Source organism: Pongo pygmaeus, chromosome Y (genome assembly GCF_028885625.2).
Source record: "Pongo pygmaeus isolate AG05252 chromosome Y, NHGRI_mPonPyg2-v2.0_pri, whole genome shotgun sequence".
Classification (NCBI taxonomy): domain Eukaryota; kingdom Metazoa; phylum Chordata; class Mammalia; order Primates; family Hominidae; genus Pongo; species Pongo pygmaeus.
Window position 1 is genome coordinate 46,703,841 of NC_072397.2, and position 21,627 is coordinate 46,725,467.

The following is a 21,627-nucleotide window of genomic DNA, read 5'->3' on the forward strand; positions in this document are numbered from 1 at the left end:
TGGCCTATGGTGAAAAAAGAAATATCTTCACATAAAAACTAGACAGAAGCATTCTGAGAAACTTCTTTTTGATGTATGCATTCTTCTCACAGCGTTGAACCTTTCTTTAGATAGAGCATGTTGGAAAATGTCTTTTTGTAGAATCTGCAAAGTGATAATTTGAATGCTTTGAGACATGGTGAAAAAGGGAGTATCTTCACATAAAAACTGGATGGAAGCTTTCTGAGAAACTTCTTTGTGATGTGTGCATTTATCCCAAAGAGCTGAAGCTTTATTTGGTTGAGCAGTTTTGGAACAGTCTTTTTGTAAAATCTGTAAAGGGATATTTGTGAGGGCTTTGAGACCTATATTGAAAAAGGAAACATCTTTAAATAAAAACTAGACAGAAGCTTTCTGAGAAACTTCTTTGTGATGTGATCATTCACCTCAAAGAGTTGAACCTTTCTTTTGATTGAGTAGTTTGGAAACAGTCTTTTTGTAGAATCTGCAAAGGGTTATTTATGAGCGGTTTGAGGCCTATGGTGAGAAATTGAGTATCAACAAATAAAACTAGACAGAAACTTTCTGAGAATCTTCTCTGTGATGTGTGTTTTCCTCTTGCAGAGTGGAGGCTTTCTTTAAGCCGTTTGGAAACAGTCTTTTTATAGAATCTTCAAAGGGATATATGTAGGTGGTTTGAGGTCTATTGTGAAAATGGAAATATCTTCACTTAAAAACTAACTACTCAATGGGAAGAAATTTTACTTCTGTGTGATGAATGCACATGTCACAAAGGAGTTACTCAGAAAATTTCTTTCTACTTTTTATGTGAAGATATTTCCTTTTTCACCATCTGCCTCAACGTCTTCCCAGATATCACTTTGCATTTTCTATAAAAAGACTGTTTCCGAACTGCTCAATAAACAGAATGGTTCAACCCTGTGAGAAGAATGTGCACATCACAAAGAAGTTTCTCAGAAAACTCCCTTTTCGTTTTTATGTGAAGATATTTCCTTTTTGAACATAGGCCTCAACACCCTCCCAAATATACCTTTGCAGAATCTACCAAAAAAACTGTTTCCAAACTGCTCATTCAAAAGAAAGTTTCAACTCTGTGTGATGAATGCACACATCAGAAAGTTTCTCAGCAAGATTCTCACTAGTTTTTATGTGAAGATAGTTCCTTTTTCAACTTGGGTCTCAAAGCACTCAAAAATATCCCTTTGTACATCCTAGAATAACAGAGTTTACAAACTGCTCAATGAAAAGAAACGTTTGCCTCTGTGAGATGAATACACATATTTTAAAGCAGCTTCTCAGAATGCTTCTTTCTAGTTTTTATGTGAAGATATTTCCTTTTTCACCATAGGCCTCAACGTGCTCCTAAATATCCCTTTGCAGATTGTAAAAAAAGACTGTTTCCAAACTGCTCAATCCGAAGAAAGTTTCAACTCTGTGAGATGATTGCACACATCACAAAGAAGTTTCTCAGAATCTTTCTTTATAGTTTTTCTGTGAAGGTATTTCCTTTTCCACCATAGGCCTCAAAGCCCTCACAAATATCTCTTTACAGATTCTACAAAAACTCTGCTTCCAAACTGCTCAATAAAAAGAATTATTGAACACTGTGAGATGAATGCACACATCTCAAAGAAGTTTCTCTGAAACCTTAAGTCTAGTTTTTATGTGAATAGATTTCCTTTTTCACCATAGGCCTCAAAGTGTTCCAAATATCCATTTGCAGATTCTACAAAAAGACTGTTTCCAAACTGCTCAATCAAAACAAAGGTTCAACTCTGTTTGATGAATGCACACATCACAAAGAAGTTTCTCAGAATGCTTCTGTGTAGATATTATGTAAAAATACTTGCTTTTTCACCATAGGCCTCAAAGTGCTCACAAATATACGTTTACAGATTCTATAAAAATACTTTTTCCAAATTGCTCAATCAAAAGAAAGGTTCAAATCTGTGACATGTATGCACATTACAAAGAGTTTTCTCAGAAAGCTTCTCTCTACTTTTTATGTGAAGATATTTCCTTTTTCACCATAGACCTCAAAACGTTCACAAATATCCCTTCACAGATTCTACAAAAAGACTCTTTACACACTGCTCAATGAAAATAATGTTTCAACTTTGTGAGATAAATGCTCACATTGCCAGGAAGTTTCTCAGAAAGCTTCTGTGTAGTTTTTATGTGAAGATATTTCCTTTTTCACCATATGCTTCAAAGGGCTCAAAAATATCCCTTTGCAGATTTTACAAGAAAAGAGTTTCCAATCTTCTCAATGAAAAGAAACAGACACATCTGGGAGATGAATGCACATATCACAAAGCAGTTTCTCAGAAACATTCTGTCTAGTTTTCATGTGAAGGTATTTCGTTTTTCACCACTGGACACAAAGCACTCAAAATTGTCCGTTTGCAGATTCTACAAAAAGTCTGTTTCCACACTGCTCATCAAAAGAAAGGTTCAACTCTGTGAGATGAATGCACACGTCAAAAAAAAGTTTATCAGAAAGCTTCTATTAAGTTTTTATATGAATGTTTCCTTTGTCACCACGAGCCTCAAAGTGCTCACAAATATCCACTTGAAGAATATTTAAAAAGACTTTTTCCAAACTCCTCTATCAAAAGAAAGTTTGAACTGTGTGAGATTAATGCACACATCACAAAGAAGTTTCTCAGAAAGCTTCTTTATAGTTTTTCTGGGAAGATATTTCCTTTTTCACCATAGGCCTCAAAGCCCTCACAAATATCTCTTTGCAGATTCTACAAAAAGACTGTTTCCAAACTGCTCAATAAAAAGAATTATTGAACTTTGTGAGATGAATGCACACATCTCAAAGAAGTTTCTCAGAAACGCTTAGTCTAGTTTTTATGTGAATATATTTCCTTTTTCACCATAGGCTTCAAAGTGCTCTAAATAGCCATTTGCAGGTTCTACAAAAAGTCTGTTTCCAAACGGCTCAATGAAAAGAAAGTTTCACCTCTGTCAGATGAATGCACACATCACTAAGAAGTTTCACAGGAGGCTTCTGTCTAATTTTTATATGAAGACATTTCCTTTTTCACCATTGGCCTCCATCTGCTCACAAATATCCCTTAGCAGATTCTACAAGAACAGAAATCCAGACTGATCAAGGAAAACAAAGGTTTTTCTCAGTGAGATGAATGCACACATCAGGAAACTGTTTCTCAGAAACCGTCTGTATACTTTTTATGGGATGATATTTCTTTTTTCCGCCTAGGACACAAAGCGCTCAAAAATATCACTTTGCAGATTCTATGAAAAGATTGTTCCCAATCTGCTCCATCAAAAAAATAGTTCAACTCCGTGAGATGAATGCATACATCACAAAGAAGTTTCTCAGAAACCTTCTTTATAGTTTTTATGTGAAGATATTTCCTTTCTCACCATAGGCCTCAAAGTGCTCAGCAATATCCCTTTGCAGATTCTGCAAAAAGACTGCTTCCCAACTGATCAACCAAATAAATGCTTGAACTCTGTGAGATGGATGCACACATCACAAAGAGGTTTCTCAGGGATCTTCTGTCCATTTTTTATGTGAAGATATTTCCTTTTTCACCATAGCACTCAAAGCCCTGATAAATATCCCTTGCAGATTCTACAAATAGACTGCTTCCAGATTGGTCAATCAAAAGGATGGTTCAAATTTGTGAGATGATTGCACACATCACAGAGATGCCACTAAGAAAGCTTCTGTCTAGTTTTTATGTGAAGATATTTCCTTTTTCACGATAGGCCTCAAAGCACTCACAAATACCCTGTTGCACATTCTACAAGAACAGAGTTTCCAGACTGATCAGAGAAAATAAACGTTTACCTCTGTGAGAGCAATGCACACGTCACAAAGCTGTTTCTAAGAAACCTTCTTTATACCTTTTATATGAATATATTTGGTTTTTCACCATTGGCCTCAAAGTGCTCATAAATATCCCTTTGCAGATTCCACAAACAGACCGTTTCCATACTGCTCAATCAAAAGTAAGTTTAATCTTTTTGAGATGAATGCCCACATCACAAAGAGGTTTCACAGAAAGCCTCTCTCTAGTTTTTATGTGAAGATATTTCCTTTTTCACCATAGGCCTCAAAACACTCACAAATATCCCTTTAGAGACTCTACAAGAACAGTTTCCAGACTGACTAGAGAAAAGAAACGTTTACCTCTGTGAGATGAATGCATACATCACAAAGCTGTTTCTGAGAAACCTTGTTTATACTTTTTATGTGAATATATTTCCTTTTTCACCATAGTCCTCAAAGCACTCATAAATATCCCTTTGCAGATTCTACAAAAAGACTGTTTCCAAACTGTTCAATCAAAAGAATGGTTGAACTCTATGAGATGAATGCACACATCACAAAGAAGTTTCTTGGAAAGCTTCTGTCTAGTTTTTATGTGAAGATATTTCCTGTTTCATCATAGGCCTCAAAGCTCTCAAAAATATGCCTTTACAGATTCTACAAAAATATTGTTTCCAAATTGCTCAATCCAAAGAAAGTTTCAAATCTGTGAGATGAATGCACACATCACAAAGAGGTTTCTCAGAAAGCTTCTCTCTAGTTTTCATGTGAAAATATTTCCTTTTTCACCATAGGCTTCAAAGCATAAAAAATATCCCTTTGCAGATTATACCAAAATACTATTTACAAACTGCTCAATCAGAAGAATATTTCAACTCTGTGAGATGAATTCTCGCATCTCCAAGATGTTTCACAGAAAGCTTCTGTCTACTTTTTACGTGAAGATAATTACTTTTTCACCATAGGCCTCTAAACGCTGACAAATATCCCTTTGCAGATTTTACAAGAAGATATTCAGCTCAAGGAAGAGAAATGGTAACCTCTGTGAGATGAAAGCACATATCACAATGCAGTTTATCAGAAATATTCTGTCTAGTATTTATATAAAGTTAATTCATTTTTCAACATAGGACAAAAAACACTAACTAAATTCTACAAAATACTTTGGAAATTCTACAAAATACTGTTCCCAAACTGCTCATCAAAAGAAAGGTTCACCTCTGTGGAATGAATGCATACATCAAAAAGATGATTCTCAGAAAGCTTCTATCTTTTTTTATGTGAATGTGATTCCTTTTTCACCATGGGCCTCAAAGTGCTCAAAAATATCCCTTTGCAGATCCTAAAAAAAGACTGTTTCCAAACTGCTGAGCCAAAGGAATGGTTCAAATCTGTGAGATGAATGCACACATCACAAAGAAGTTTTTCACAAACCTTCTTTATAGTTTTTATGTGAAGATATTTCCCTTTAACCATAGATCTCAAGGGGCTCGGAAATATACTTTGCATATTCTACAAAAAGACGGTTTCTCAACTGCTCAATCAAAAGAATTGTTGAACTCTGTGAGATGAATGGATACATCATAAAGAAGTTTCTCAAATTCTTTAGTCTAGTGTTTATGTAAAGATATTTTCTCTTTCACCATAGGCCTCAAAGTGCTCAGAAATATCCCTTTACAGATTCCACAAAAAGACGTTTCCAAACTGCTCAATCAAAAGAAAGTTTCAATTCTGTGAGATGAATGCACACATCCCAAGAAGTTTCTCAGTATGTTTCTGTCTAGTTTTTATGTGAAGACAATTCCTTTTTCACCATAGAGGTTCTACACACTCACAAATATCCCTTAGCAGATTCTAAAATAAGAGAGTTTCCCAATGATCAAAGAAAAAAATCATTTACCTCTGTGAGATTAATTCAGACATCACAAAACAGTTTCTTAGAAATCTTCTTTATACTTTTCTGTGAAGATACTTCTTTTTCTGCATAGGCCTCAAAATGCTTACAAATATCACTTTCCACATTCTACAAAAATACCGCTTCCAAATGATGAATCAAAAGAGAGGTTCAACTCTGTGAGGTGAATGCATATATCACAAAGAAGTATCTCAGAATCTTTCTGTATACTTTGTATGTGAAGATATTTCCTTTGTCAACATGGGCCTCAAAGTGCCCAAAAATACCCTTTTTCAGATTTTACAAGAACAGAGTTTCTAGACTGCTCAGAGAAAAGAAACTGCTTACCTCTGTGAGATGAATGCACACATCACAAGGCTGTTTTTAGGAAACCTGCTTTACAGTTCTTATGTGAAGATATGTCCTTTTCCACCATAGACCTCACAGCAATTCAAATATCCACTTGCAGATTCTACAAAAAGAGTGTTTCAAAACTGTGCAATCAAAGGAAAGGTTCAACTCTGTGAGCTGAATGCAAATATCACTAAAAATTTTCTCAGAATGCTTCTGTCTAATTTTTATGTTAAGGTATTTCCTTTTCCACCATAGGCATCAAAGCGCTTCAAATATCCACATGCAGATACTACATAAAGACTGTTTCCAAACTGCTCAATCAAAAGTGTAGTTAAACTCTCTGGGATGAATACACACATCACTAAGAAGTTTCTCAGAATGCTTCTATCTAGTTTTTATATGAAGATATTTCCTTGCAACATAGGCCTCAAATCACCACAAATATCCGCTTACAAATTCTAAAAAAAGAGTATTTCAAAACTGGTCAATCAAAAGAAAGTTTGAAATCGGTGAGGTGAATGCACACATCACAAAGAAGTTTCTCAGAATGCTTCTGTCTAGTTTTTATGTGAAGATATTTCCTTTTCCACTCTAGGCCACACAGCACTCCATATATCCACTTGCAGATTCTACAAAAAGAGTGTTTCAAAACCGCTCAATCAAAAGAAAGGATCAACTCTGTGAGTTGAATGCACACACCACAAAGAAGTTTCTCAGAATTCTTCTGAACAGTTTTTATGGGGAGATATTTTCTTTTCCAACATAGGGCTAAAAGTGACATAAATATCCACTTGCAGATTCTACAAAAAGAGTTTTTCAAAACTGCTCAATCAGAAGAAAGGTTCAACTCTGTGAGATGAATGAACACATCACAAAGAATTTCCTTAAAAATTTTCTGTCTAATTTTTATGGAAGATATTTCTTTTTCAACACAGGCCTCAAAGTGCTGCAAATATCCACTTGCAGATTCTACAAAAATACTGTTTCCAAACTGCTAAATCAAAGGAAAGTTCAACTGTGTGAGATGAATGCACACATCACAAAGAAGGTTCTCAGAAAGCTTCTGTCTAGTTTTTATGTGATGCCAGTTGCTATTTCACCCTTCGCTCAACACCCTCCAAATATCCATTTGCAGACTCTACAAAAAGACTGTTTCTAAAATGCTCAATCAAAAGAAAAGTTTAACTCTGTGAGATGAAAGAACACATCACAAAGTAGTTTCTCAGAAAGCTTCTGTCTAGTTTTTATATGAAGATATTTCCTGTTTCACCAGAGACCTCAAAGGGCTCACAAATATCCCTTTCCAGATTCTACAAAAAACAGTTTCCCAACTGCTCAATCAAAAGAAAGGTTCAACTGTGTGAGATGAAAGCACACATCCCCAAGAAGTTTCTCAGAAAGCTTCTGTCTAGTTTTTATGCAAAGATATTTTCTATTTCACCATAGGCCTCAATGGGTTCACAAATATCCCTTTGCATATTCTACAAAAAGACTGTTTCCAAACTGCTCAGTCAAAAGAAGGTTTTAACACTGTGAGATGAGTGCACACATCTCAAAGTGGTTTATGAGAATGCTTCTGTCTAGTTTCTATGTGAACATATTTTCAATTCACGGTAAGCCTCAAAGTGCTCGCAAATATCCCTTTGCAGATTTTATAAAAAGACTTTTTCCAAGCTCCTCTATCTCAAGAAATTTCAACTCTGTGAGATGAATGAACACGTCACAAATAAGTTTCTCAGAATGCTTCTATCTAGTTTTTATGTGATGATATTTCTTTTTCACCACAGGGCTCAAACCGCTCAGAAATATCCCTTTGCCTATTGAACAAAAACTCTGTTTCCTAACTTCTCAATGAAAAGAAAGGTTCAACTATGGGAGGTGAATGCAAACATCACAAAAAAATTTCTCAGAAAGCGTCTGTCTGGTTTTCTTGTGAAGATATTTCCTTTTTCACCGTAGGCCTCAAAGCCCACCAAATATCCATTTGCAGATTATATGAAAAGACTGTTTCCAAACTGCTCAATCAAAAGAATGGTTCAACCCTCTGAAATGAAAGAACACACCACAAAGAAGTTTCTCTGAAAGCCTCTGTCTATTTTTTATATGAAGATATTTCCTGTTTCACCATAGGCCTCAAAGGACTCTCAAATATCCCTTTGCAATTCTGTGAAAGAAGTCACTGGTACCTTGATGGGGATGGCATTGAATCTATAAATTACCTTGTGCACTATGGCCATTTTCACAATATTGATTCTTCCTACCCCTGAGCAAGGAATGTTCTTACATTTCTTTATATCCTCTTTTATTTCATTGAGCAGTGGCTTGTAGTTCTCCTTGAAGAGGTCCTTCATGTCCCTTGTAAGTTGGATTCCTAGGTATTTTATTCTCTCTGAAGCTATGCAGCCATAAAAAATGATGAGTTCATGTCTTTGTAGGGACGTGGATGAAATTCTAAATCATTTTTCTCAGTAAACTATCGCAAGAGCAAAAAACCAGACACCACATATTCTCACTCATAGTTGGGAATTGAACAATGAGAACACATGGACACAGAAAGGGGAACATCACACTCTGGGGACTGTTGGGTGTGTGGGGAGTGGGGAGGGATAGCATTAGGAGATATACCTAATGGTAAATGACAAGTTAATGGGTGCAACACACCAGCATGGCACATGTATACATATGTAACTAACCTGCCCATTGTGCACATGTACACTAAAATTTAAAGTATAATAATAATGAAACAAAAATAAAAATAAAAACAAAAAAATAAAAAAATCCCTTTGCAGATTCCACGAACAGACTGTTTCCCAACTGCTCAATCAAAAGAAAGGTTCAACTCTGTGAGATGAAAGCACACACAACAAAGCACACATAACAAAGCTGTTTTGCATAAAACTTCTGTCTAGCTTTTATGTGAAGACGTTTCCTATTCCACCATAGGCCTCAAAGGTTTCACAAATATACCTTTGTATATTCTACAAAAATACTGCTTCCAAATGCTCAATCAGAAGAAAGCTTCAACTCTTTGAGATATATGCACACATCACAAAAATGTTTCTCAGAAATCTTCTATACAATTTCTATTTGAAGATATTTCCTATTTCACCATAGTCCTCAAAGGACGAAAAACTATCCCTTTGCAGATTCTACAAAAAGATTGTTTCCAAACTGCTAAACCAAAAGAAAGGTTCAACTCTATGGGTTGAATGCACACATCACAAATTAGTTTCTCAAGATGTTTCTGTCTAGTTTTTATGTGAAGATATTTCCTATTTCACCAAAGTCCTCAAAGGGCTCAAAACTATCTTTTTGCAGATTCTACAAAAAGATTGTTTCCAAGCTGCCCAATCAAAAGAAAGATTCAAATCTATGAGATGAATGCACACATCAAAAAGAAGTTTCTCAAAATGCTTCTGTCTAGTTTTTATGTGAAGATATTTCCTATTTCACCAAAGTTCTCAAAGGGCTCAAAACTATCCCTCTGCAGATTCCACAAAAAGACTGTTTCCAAACTGCTCTATGAATAGTAAGGTTCAACTCTATCAGATGAATGAAAAAATCACAAAGAAGTTTCTCAAAAAGTTTCTGTCTAGTTTCCATATGACGATATTTCCTATTTCACCATAGGCCTCAAAGGGCTCAAAAATATCCCTTTGCACATTTTACAAAAAGACTGCTTCCAAACTGCTCAATCAAAAGAAAGGTTCAACTTTGTGCATTTAATGAACACATCACAAAGATGTTACTTAGAATTCTTCTGTCTAGTTTTTATGTGAAGATATCCCCTTTTTCACCATAGTTCTCAAACCTCTCCCAAATATCCCTCTGCAGAATTACAAAAAGATTTTTTCCAAAGTGCTCAATCAAAAGAAAGATTGACTTCTATTAAATGAATGCACATATCAGAAAAAAGTTTCTCAAAGTGTTGCTGTCTAGTTTTAATGGGAAGATATTTCCTTTTTGACTTTAGTCCTCAAACTGCTCACAAATATCCCTCTGCATATTCTACAAAAAGACTGTTTCCAAACTGCTCAATCAAAAGACAGTTTCAATTCTGTGAGATGAATGCACAAATCACAAAGAAGTTTCTCAGAAAGCTTCTGCCTAGTTTTTATGTGAAGATATTTCCTTTTTCACCATAGGCCTCAAAGCCCACCCAATATCCATCTGCAGATTCTACAAAAAGATGTTTCCGAACTGCTCAATCAAAAGAAAATTTCAACTCTGTGAGATAAACACACATATAAAAGGAAGTTACTCAGAAAGTTTCTGACAAGTTTTATGTGAAGATATTTCCTATTTCACCATAGGCCTCAAAGGGCTCACAAATATCCCATTTCAGATTCTTCTAAAAGACTGTTTGCAAACTGCTTAATGAAAAGAAAGGTTAATCTCTGTGAGATGAATGCACACATCACAAAGAAGTTTCTCAGAATGCTTCTGTCTAGTCTTTACATGAAGATAGTTTCTTTTTCACCATAGGACTCAGACTGCTCAAAAATATCCCTCTTTAGATCCTACAAAAAGAGTGTTTCCAAACTGCTCAATCTAAAGAAAGGTTCAACTCTGTGAGATGAATGCACACATCACAAAGAAGTTTGTCAGAAAGCTTCTGTCTAGTTTTTATTTGAAGACAATTCCTATTTCACCCTAGGATCAAATCGCTCCAAATATCTATTTGCAGGTTCTACAAAAAGATGGTTTCCAAACTGTTCAATCAAAAGAAAGGTTCAGCTCTGTGAGACGAATGCACACATCACAAAGAAGTTTCTCAGAATGCTTCTGTCTAGTTTTTATGTGAAGACATCTCCTTTTTCAACATAAGCCTTAAATCACTTACAAATATCCCTCTGCAGTTACCAAAAACAGACTGTTTCCAAACTGCTCAATCAAAATAAAGGTTCAACTCTGTGAGATGAATGCACTCATCACAAAGAAGTTTCTCGTTAGGTTTCTGTCTGGTTTTTAGGTGAGGATATTTCCTGTTTCAACACAGGCATCGATAGGCTCAGAAATATCCTTTTGCAGGTTCTACAAAAGGACTGTTTCCAAACTGCCCAATCAAAAGAAATTTTCAACTTTTTGAAATGGAAGCACACATCACAAAGAAGTTTCTCAGAAATCTTCTGTCTAATTTTTATCTCAAAATTATTCTTATTTTGTCACAGGCCTCAATGGGCTCACAAATATCCCTTTGCAGATTTTACAAAAGTTTTGTTTCCAAACTGCTCAGTCAAAAGAAACTTTCAACATTGTGAGATGAATGCACACATCACAAAGAAGTCTCTCAGAATGCTTCTGTCTAGTTATTATGTGAAAATATTTCCTTTTTCACCATAGTCTTTACACCACTCAAAAATATCCCTCTGCAGATACTACAAAAAGACTCTTTCCAAACTGGTCCATCAAAGAAAGTTTCAGCTCTGTGAGATGAATGGACTCATCACAAAGAAGTTTCTCAGAATTCTTCTGTCTAGTTTTTATGTGAACATATTTCCTTTTTCACCATAAAACACAAATTGCTTCAAATATCTATTTGCAGATTATACAAAAAGAATGTTTCCAAACTGCTCAATCAAAACAAAGGCTCAACTCGTGAGATGAAAGCACACATCACAAAGAAGTTTCTCAGAAAGCTTCCGTCTACTTTTTATATGAAGGTCATTCCTTTTTGACCTTAGGCATTTAACTGCACACAAATATAAATCTGCTTACACTACCAAGAGACTTTCTCCAAATTGCTAAATCAAAAGAAAGGTTCAACTCTGTGAGATAAATGCACACATCACAAAGAAGTTTCTCAAAATGCTTCTGTCTAGTTTTCATGTGAAGACATTTATTTTTCTCCATTGGCCTCAAACCGCTCAGAAATATCCCTTTGCAGTTTGAACAAAAAGACTGTTTCCAAACTGCTCAATGAAAAGAAATGGTAAACCCGTAAAGGTGCATGGAAGTGTCACAAAGAGTTTTCTCAGAAAGCTACTGTCTAGTTTTTATGTGAAGATATGTACTTTTTCACTATAGGCCTTAAAATGCTCCAAATATCCATTTGCAGATTCTACAAAAAGACTGTTTCCAAACTGCTCAATCAAAAGAATGGTTCAACTCTGTGACATGAATGGACAAATCACAAAGAAGTCTCTCAGAATGCTTCTGTCTAGTTTCTATGTGCAGATATTTCGTTTCCACCATAGGCCTCAAATGGCTCAGAAATATCCCTTTGCAGATTGCACAAAAAGACTGTTTCCAAACTGCACAATCAAAAGAAAGATTCAACTCTGTGAAATGACAGCGCACATCACACAGAAGTTTGTCAAAATGCTTCTGTCTAGTTTTTATGTGAATATATTTCCTTTTTGACCGTAGGCCTCAAAGCTCTCCAAATATCCATTTGTAGATTCTTCACAAAGACTGTTTCCAAAGTGATCAATCAAAAGAAAGGTTCAACTCTGTAGGATGAAAGCACACATCATAAAGAAGTTTCCCAGAAAGCTTCTGTCTGGTATTTATGTGAAAATATTTCGTATTTCTACATAAGCCTCAAAGGGATCAAAAATATCCCTTTGTAGGTTCTACAAAAAGACTGTTTCCAAACTACTCAACAAAATAAAGCTTCAACTCTGTGAGGTGAATGCACAGATAAAAAAGAGATTTTTCAGAATGCTTCTATCTAGTTTTTATGTGAAGATATTTCTTTTTCACCACAGGACTGAAAACACTCAGAAATATTCCTTTGCAGATTGCATAAAAAGAATATTTCATGGCTCCTCAATGAACAGAATGGTTCCACTCCTTGAGATGAATGCAAACATCACAAAGACTTATCTGAAAAAGCTTCTGTCTGGTTTTTATTTGAAGATATTTAGTTTTTCACCATAGGCCTCAAACTGCTCACAAATATACCTTTGCAGATTATACACAATGACTTGATCTCAAACTGCTCAATGAAAAGAAACGTCCAAATATGTGGGATGAAAGCATGCATCACACAGAAGTTTCTCAGAAAGTTTGTCTAGTTTTTAGGTGCAGATACTTCCTTTTTCACCTTATGCCTCAAAGCGCTCCAAATATCCGTTTACAGATTCTACAAAAAGAGTGTTTCCAAACTGCTCAATCAAAAGAAAGGTTCAACTCTGTGAATCCAAACTGCTCAATCAAATAAAAAGTTTCAACTGTGTGAGATGAAAGCACACATCTTAAAGAAGTTTCTCAAAAAGCTACTGTCTAGTTTTCATGTGAAGATATCTCCTATTTCACCATACACCTCAAAAGGGCTCAGAAATATCTCTTTGCAGGTTCTATGAAAAGACTGTTTCTGAACTGCTGAATGAAATGAAAGTTTCAACACTGTGGGATGAATGCACACAAAACAAATAAGTTTCCCGGAATGCTTCTGTCTGATTTTTATGTGAAGATATTTCTTTTTCACCACAGGCCTCAAATCACTCAGAAATATCTCTTTACAGATTGTGCAAAAAGACTGTTTCTAAACAGCTCAATGAAAAGGAAGATTCAACTCTGGGAGATGAATGCAAACATCACAAAGAGGTTTCTCAAAAACTTCTGTCTGGTTTTTATGTGAAGGTATTTCCTTTTTCACCAAAGGTCTCAAACCGCTCACAAATATCCCTTTGCAGATACTACAAAAAGACAGTTTGCAAACTGCTCAATGAAAAGAAAGGTTAAACTTTGTGAGATGTAAGCACACATCACAAAGAGGTTTCTCAGAATGATTTTGTCTAGTTTTATGTGAAGAATTTTCCTTTTTTACCATAGGCCTCAAAGCACTCCAAATATCCATTTGCACATCCTATGAAAAGACTGTTTCCAAATTGCCCAATCAAAACAGCGGTTCAGCTCTGTGAAATGAATGTACACACCCCAAAGAAAATTCTCAGAAAACTTCTGTTTAGTTTTTATGTGAACATATTTCCTTTTTCACCATGGGTCTCAAAGCACTCCAAATATCCACTTGCAGATTCTACAAAAAGAGTGTTTCCAATCTGCTCAATCAAAACAAATGTTCAACCCTGTGAGATGAAAGCACACATCCCAAAGAACTTTCTTAGAAACCTTCTACCTAGTTTTTTGTGTAGATATTTCATATTTCAAAATAGACCTCAAAGTGCTCAGAAGTATACCCTTGCAGATGCTACAAAAAAGAGTGTTTCCAAACAGCTCAATCAAAAGAAAGGTTTAACTATCTGAGATGAATGCACACATTACAAACAAGTTTCTCAGAATGCTGCTGTCTAGTTTTTCTGAGAAGCCATTTCCTTTTCACTGTAGGCCTCAGTCTGCTCACTAATAGCCCTCTGTAGATACTATAAAAAGACTCTTTCCAAACTATTCAATCAAAATGAAGGTTCAAATCTGTGAGATGAAAGCCCAGGTCACAAAGAAGTTTCTCAGAAAGTTTCTGTCTAGTTTTTATGTGAAGATATTTCCTATTTCACCTTAGGCCTCAAAGGGATCAAATATATCCCTTTTCAGATTCTACAAAAAAAGTTTCCGAACTGCTTCATCAAAAGAAAGGTTCAACTCTGTGAGATGAATGCACACATAGAAAATTAATTTCTCAGAATGCTTCTGTCCTGTTTTTATGTGAAGATATTACTTTTTCAACACAGGTCTCAAACTGCGAACAAATATTCCTTTGCTCATTGCACAAAAAGTATGTTTCCACACTGCTCAATGAACAGAAAGGTTCAACTCAGTGAGAGGAATGCAAACATCACAGTTTTCTCAAAATGCTTCTGTCTAGGTTTTATGTGAAGATATTTACTTTCTCACCATAGGGCTCAAACCGCTGACATATCTCCCTTTGCAGATTCTACAAAATGACTTGTTGCCAAACTGCTCAATGAAAAGGAAGGTCCAAATTTGAGAAGAAAGCAAGCATCAAAAAGAAGTTTCTCAGGAAGTTTCTGTCTAGTTTTTATCTGCAGATCCGTTTGCAGGTTCCACAAAAGGAGTGTTTCCAAACTGCTCAATCAAAAGAGAGGTTCATCTCTGTGAGATGAAAGCACACAGCACAAAGAAGATTTTCAGAAAGCTTCTGTCTAGTTTTTATGTGAAGATATTTCCTATTTCACCATAGACCTCAATGGGCTCACAAATATCCCTTTGCAGATTTTACAAAAGGGCTCTTTCCGAACTGCTCAATCCAAGGAAAGTTTCAATCCTGTGACATGAATGCACACATCACAAAGGGGTTTCTCAGAATGCTTCTGTCTTGTTTTTATGTGAAGAAATTTCCTGTTCGCCATAGGCCTAAATTGCTGCAAATATCTATTTGCAGATAGTACAAAAAGACTGTTTCCAACCTGCTCAATCAAAAGAAAAGCTCAACACTTGAGATGAAAGCACATATCACAAAGAAGTTTTTCCGAAACCTTCTGTCTGGTTTTTATGTGAAAATATTCCCTATTTCACCATAGGCCTGAAAGGGCTCACAAATATCCTTTCACATATTCTGCAAAAAGACTATCTCCAAACTGCTCAATCAAAAGAGAGATTCAAATATGTGTGATGAATGCACACAACACAAAGAAGTTTCTCAGAATTCTTTTGTCTGGTTTTTATGTGAAGATATTTCTCTTTCACCATAGGCCTCAAATGGCTCAGAAATATCCCTTTGCAGATTGTACAAAAAGAATGTTTCCAAACTGCTCAACAAAAAGAAAGTTTCAGCACTGTGAGATGAATGCTCACATCACAAAGAAGTTTCTCAGAAAACTTCTGTTTAGCTTTCATGTGAAGATTTTTCCGTTTTCACCATAGACCTCAATGGGCTCAGAAATGTCCCTTTGGAAATTCTACAAAAGGACTTTTTAGAAAACTGCTCAATCCAAAGAAAGGCTCAACTCTGTGAGATGAACACATACGTCTCAAAGAAGTTTCTCACAATGGATCTGTCGAGTTTTTTTGAGAAGATATATCCTTTTTAACCATAGGCTGTAAACTGCTCATGAATATCCCTCTGCAGATACTATAAAAAGACTGTTTCCAAACTGCTGCATCCAAAGAAATGTTCAACTCTGTGAGATAAATACACCCATCACAAAGAAGTTTCGCAGAATGCTCCTATCTGGTTTTTATGTGAAGGTATTTCCGTTTTCACCATAGGCCTCAGAGTGCTCCAAATATCCATTTACAGACTCTACAGAAAGAGTGTTTCCAAACTGGTCATTCAAAAGAAAGGTTCAACTCGGTGAGATGAAAGCACACATCACAAAGTAGTTTCTCAGAAAGCTTCTGTCTAGTTTTTATGTGAAGATATTTCCTATTTCACTGTAGGCCATAAAGGGCTCACAAATATTTTTTGCAGATTGTCAAAAAGATTGTTTTCAAACTGATCAATCCAAAGAAAGTTTCAACTCTGCGAGATGAATGGACACGTCACAAAGAAGTTTCTCAGAAAGCATCTGTGCAGTTTTTATGTGAAGTTATTTCTTTTTCACCCTACGCCTCAGTAGCCTCAGAAATATCCCTTTGCAGATTCTAAAAAAGGACTGTTTCCAAACTGCTCAATCTAATGAAAGTTTCACCTCTGTAAGTTGAATGTACACATCACAGAGAAGCTTCCCAGAATGCTTTTGTCTAGTTTTATGTGAAGGTATTTCCTTTTTCACCATAGGCCTAAAACTGCTCACAAATATCCCTCTGCAGATACAACAAAAGGACTGTTTCCAATCTGCTAAATCAAAAGATAGGCTCAGCAACGTGAAATGAATGCACACGTCACAAAGAAGATTTTCAGAATGTTTCTGTCTAGTTTTAATGTGAAGATGTTTACTTTTCACCATAGGTCTCAAAGCATTCCAAACATCCATTTGCAGATTCCACAAAAAGACTCCTTCCAAACTGCTCTTTCAAAAGAAAGGTTCAACTCTGTGAGATGAAAGCACACATCACAAAGAAGATTCTCAGAAAGCTTCTGTCTAGTTTTTATGTGAGGATATTTCCTATTTCACCACAGGCCTCAATAGACTCACAAATATCCCTTTCAGATTCTACAAAAACCGTGTTTCCGAACTGCTCAATGAAAAGAAAGTTTCAACTCTGTGAGATGAATGCAGAAATAAAAAAGAAGTTTCTCATAATACTTCTGTCTGATTTTTTTGTGAAGATATTACTTTTTCACTGTAGGCCTCAAACCGCTCAGAAATATCTCTTTGCAGATTCTACAGAAAGACTGTTTCAAAACTGTTCAAGGAAAAGAAAGATTTATCTCTGTGAGATGAATGCACACATAAAAAAGGAGTTTCTCAGAATGCTTCTGTCTCATTTTTATGTGAAGATATTCCCTTTTTCACTATAGTCCTTAAACTGCTCACAATTCTCTCCCTGCAGTTACTACAAAAAGACTGTTTCCAAACTGCTCCATGAAAACAAACGTTCAACTCTGAGAGATGAATGCACCCATCACAAAGAAGTTTCTTAGAATGATTCTGTCTAGTTTTTATGTGAAGAAAATTCATTTTCAACATAGGCATAAAATGGCTCAGAAATATCCATTTGCAGATTGCACAAAAAGACAGTTTCCAATCTGTTGAATCTAAAGAAAGCTTCAGCTCTGTGATTTGAATCCACGCATCACAAAGAAAGTTCTCAGAAAGCTCCTTTTTAGTGTTTTTGTGAAGATAATTGCTTTTTTACCATAGGCCTAAAAGCACTGAAAATATTCATTAGTGGATTCTACAAAAATACTGTTTCCAAACTGTTCAATCGAAGAAAAGTTCAACTCATTGAGATGAAAGCATACATCACAAGGCATTTTCTCAGAAAGATGCCGATAAGGTTTGATGTGAAGGTATTTCCTATTTCTTCATAGGCTGTAAGAGCTCACAAAAATCCATTTGCATATTCTAAAAAAAGACTGTTTTCAAACTGCTCATACAAAACAAATGTTCAACTCCGTGAGATAAGAGCACATATCAGAAAGAAGTTTATCAGAATGCTTCTGTCTAGTTTTTATGAGAAGATTTTCTTTTATTATTATCATTATTACACTATAGGTTTATGGTACAAGTGAACAATGTGCAGGTAAAATGTGAAATGGAATGGAGTTGAATGCGGAATGGAATGTCAAATGGAATGGAATCAAAAGTGGAATGGAATGGAAAGGAATGGAATGTGGAATGGAATGTGGAATGGAATGTGGAATGTAATGCGAAATGGAATGTGGAAAGGAATGTAATGGAATGTGGAATGGAATGTGGAATGGAACGGAATGGAGTGTGGAAAGGAATGGAATGGAATGTGGAATGGAATGGAATTGAAAGGAATGTGGACAGGAATGGAATGGAATGGAATGCAATGTGGATTGGAATGGAATAGAAAGTGGAATGGAATGTGGAATGGAAGGGAATGGAATGTGGAATTGAATTGAATTGAATGGAATGTGGATAGGAATGTAATGGAATGGAATGGAATGTGGAATGGAATGGAATGGAATGTGGAATGGAATGTGGAATGCAATGTGGAATGGAATGGAATCGAATGTGCAATGGAAAGTGGAATGGAATGGAGTGAGGAATGGCATGGAATGGAATGAAATGGAATTTTGATTGGAATGTGGAATGAAATGGAATGGAATATGTAATGGAACATGAAATCGAATGGAATAGAATTCGGAATGCAACAAGGAAAGTAATGGAATGGTACATGGAATGGAACGTGGAATGCAATGGAATGGAACATGGTTTGGAAGTTGGAATGTAACGTGTAATGTAACCTAGAATGGAATGTGGAATGGAATATGGAATTCAATGGAAAGGAAAGTGGAATGGAATTGAATGGAATGGAATGGAATGTGAAATGTTATGTAATGTAATGTTGAACGGAATGTGGAAAGGAATGGAATGCGGAAAGGAACGTGAAACGCAATGGAATTTACCACGGAATGGAATGGAATGGAAAGTGGAATGGAATGTGGAATTAAATGGAATGGAAAGTACAATGGAATGGAATGGAATGTGGAATAGAATGTGGAAAGGAATGGAATGGAATGTGGAATGGAACATCGAATGGAATTTAATGTAATGTGGAATGGAATGTGGCATGGAAGGCAATGGACTGTGGAATGGAATGGAATAGAATGTGAAATGGAAGGGAATGAAATGTGGATTGGAATTTGGAATGGAATGCAATGGAATGTGAAATGGAATGTGGCATGGAATGGAATGGAATGGAATGTGGAATGGAAAGGAATGGAATGGAATGGAATGTCGAATGGAACGGAATGGAATGTGGAATGGAAGGGAATGGAATGGAATGGAACGAGGAATGGAAAGGAAAGGAATGTGGAATGGAACATGGAATTGAAGGGAAAGGAACGTGGAATGGAATTGAATGGAACGCGGAATGGAATGGAATGTGAAATGAATTTTTATTTGGAATGTAGAATGGAATGTGAAATGGAAAGGAATGCAATATGGAATGGAATGGAATGGAATGTGGAATGGCCTGGAATGCAATGTGGATTGGAATGGGGAATGGAATGTGGAATGGAACGTGGAATGGAATGGAATGTGAAATGGAATGTGGAATGGAAAGTCGAAAGGAATTGAATGTGGACTGGATTGTGGAATGGAATCTGGAATGGAAATTGGAATGGATTGTTGAAGGGAATGTGGAACGTAGTGTGGAATGGAATGTGGAATGGAATGTGGAATGGAATGCAATGGAATGTGGAATGAAATTTGGAATTGAATGGAATGGAATTTGGGATGGAACGTGTAATGAAATGTGCAATGGAATGTGAAATGGAATGGAATGGAATGTGTAATGGAATGTGGAATGGAACGTGGAAAAGAACATGGAATACAATGAGGAATGGAATGGAATCGAAAGTGGAATGGAATCTGGAATGGAACGTGGAATTCAATGTGGAATGGAACGAGAAATGGAAATTGGATTGGAATGGAAAGAAACGTGGAATTGAACTTGAAATGGAATGTGGAATGGAATGGAAAGAAATGTGGAACCGTATGAAATGGAATGTGGAATGGAATGGAATGTGTACTATAATGGTATGGAATGGAATGTGGAAAGGAATGGAATGGAATCGAATGTGGACTGGAATGGTGTGGAATGGAATGGAACGGAATGTGGAATTGAATGGAAAAGAATGTTGAATGGAATGGAACGGAATGTGCAAAAGAATGTGGAACGGAATGGAAATGAATGTGGAAAGGAACGTATTTGAATGTGGAATGGAATGGAATGGAATGTGGAATGGAATGTGGAATGGAATGGAATGCATTGTGGAATGGAACTTGGAATGGAATGTGCATTGGAACGTGGAACAGAATGGAATGTGCAATGGAATGTGGAAGGGAACGTGGAATGGAATGGAATGTGCAATGGATTGTGGAATGGAATTTGGAATGGAATGTGGAATGGATTGTGGAATGGAAAGTGGAATGGAATGGAATGGAATACGGAAAGGAATGTGAAATGGAAAGGAATGGAAGGTGAAATGGAATGTGGAATTGAATGGAATGTAATGTGCAATGGAATGTGGACTGTAATGGAATGGAATGTGTAATGGAATATGGAATGGAATGGAATGGAATGGATGGAATGGAATCTGGAATGGAATGTGGAATGGATTGGAATGTGGAAATCAATGTGGAATGGAATGGAATGGAATATGGAATGGAATGTGGAATGCATTGGAATGCAAAGTGGAATGGAACTTGGAAAGAAATATGCACTGGAACATGGAAAGGAATGGAATGTGGAATGGAATGTGGAAGGGAACGTGGAATGGAATGGAATGTGCAATGGATTGTGGAATAGAATTTGGAATGGAATGTGGAATGGATTGTGGAATGGAATGTGGAATGGAAAGTGGAATGGAATGGAATGGAATATGGAATGGAATGTGAAATGAATGGAATGTAATGTGGCATGCAATGTGGAATTAAATGGAATGGAATGTAAAATGGAATTTGGAATGGAATGTGCAATGGAATGTGGAATGTAATGGACTGGAATGTGTAATTTAACGGAATGGAATGTGTAATGGAATGTGGAATAGAATTTGAAATTGAATGTGGAATGGATCATGGAATGGAACATGGAATGCAGTGGCATGGAACGTTGAAGGGAAAGTGGAATGGAACATGGCATAGAACATCGAATGGAAAGTGGAATGGAATGGAACACAACGTGGAATGGAAATGAATGGAACTTGGAATGGCATGGAAAGGAATGTGGAATTGAATGGAATGTAATGTTGAATGAAATGGAATGCTTTGTGGAATAGTATAGAACTGAAGGGAATGTTGATAGGAATTTAATGGAATGTAAAGGAATGTGGATTGAATGGAATGGAATATGGAATGGAATGTGGAATGGAAGGGAATGAAATGTGGAATTGTATGGAATTGAATGGAATGTGGACAGGAATGGAATGGAATGGAATGGAATGTGTATAGGAATGGAATGGAATGTGGAATGGAATGTGGAATGCACTGTGGAATGGAATGGAATCAAATATTGAATGCAATGTGAATGGTATGAACTGTGGAATGGCATGGAATGGAATGAAATG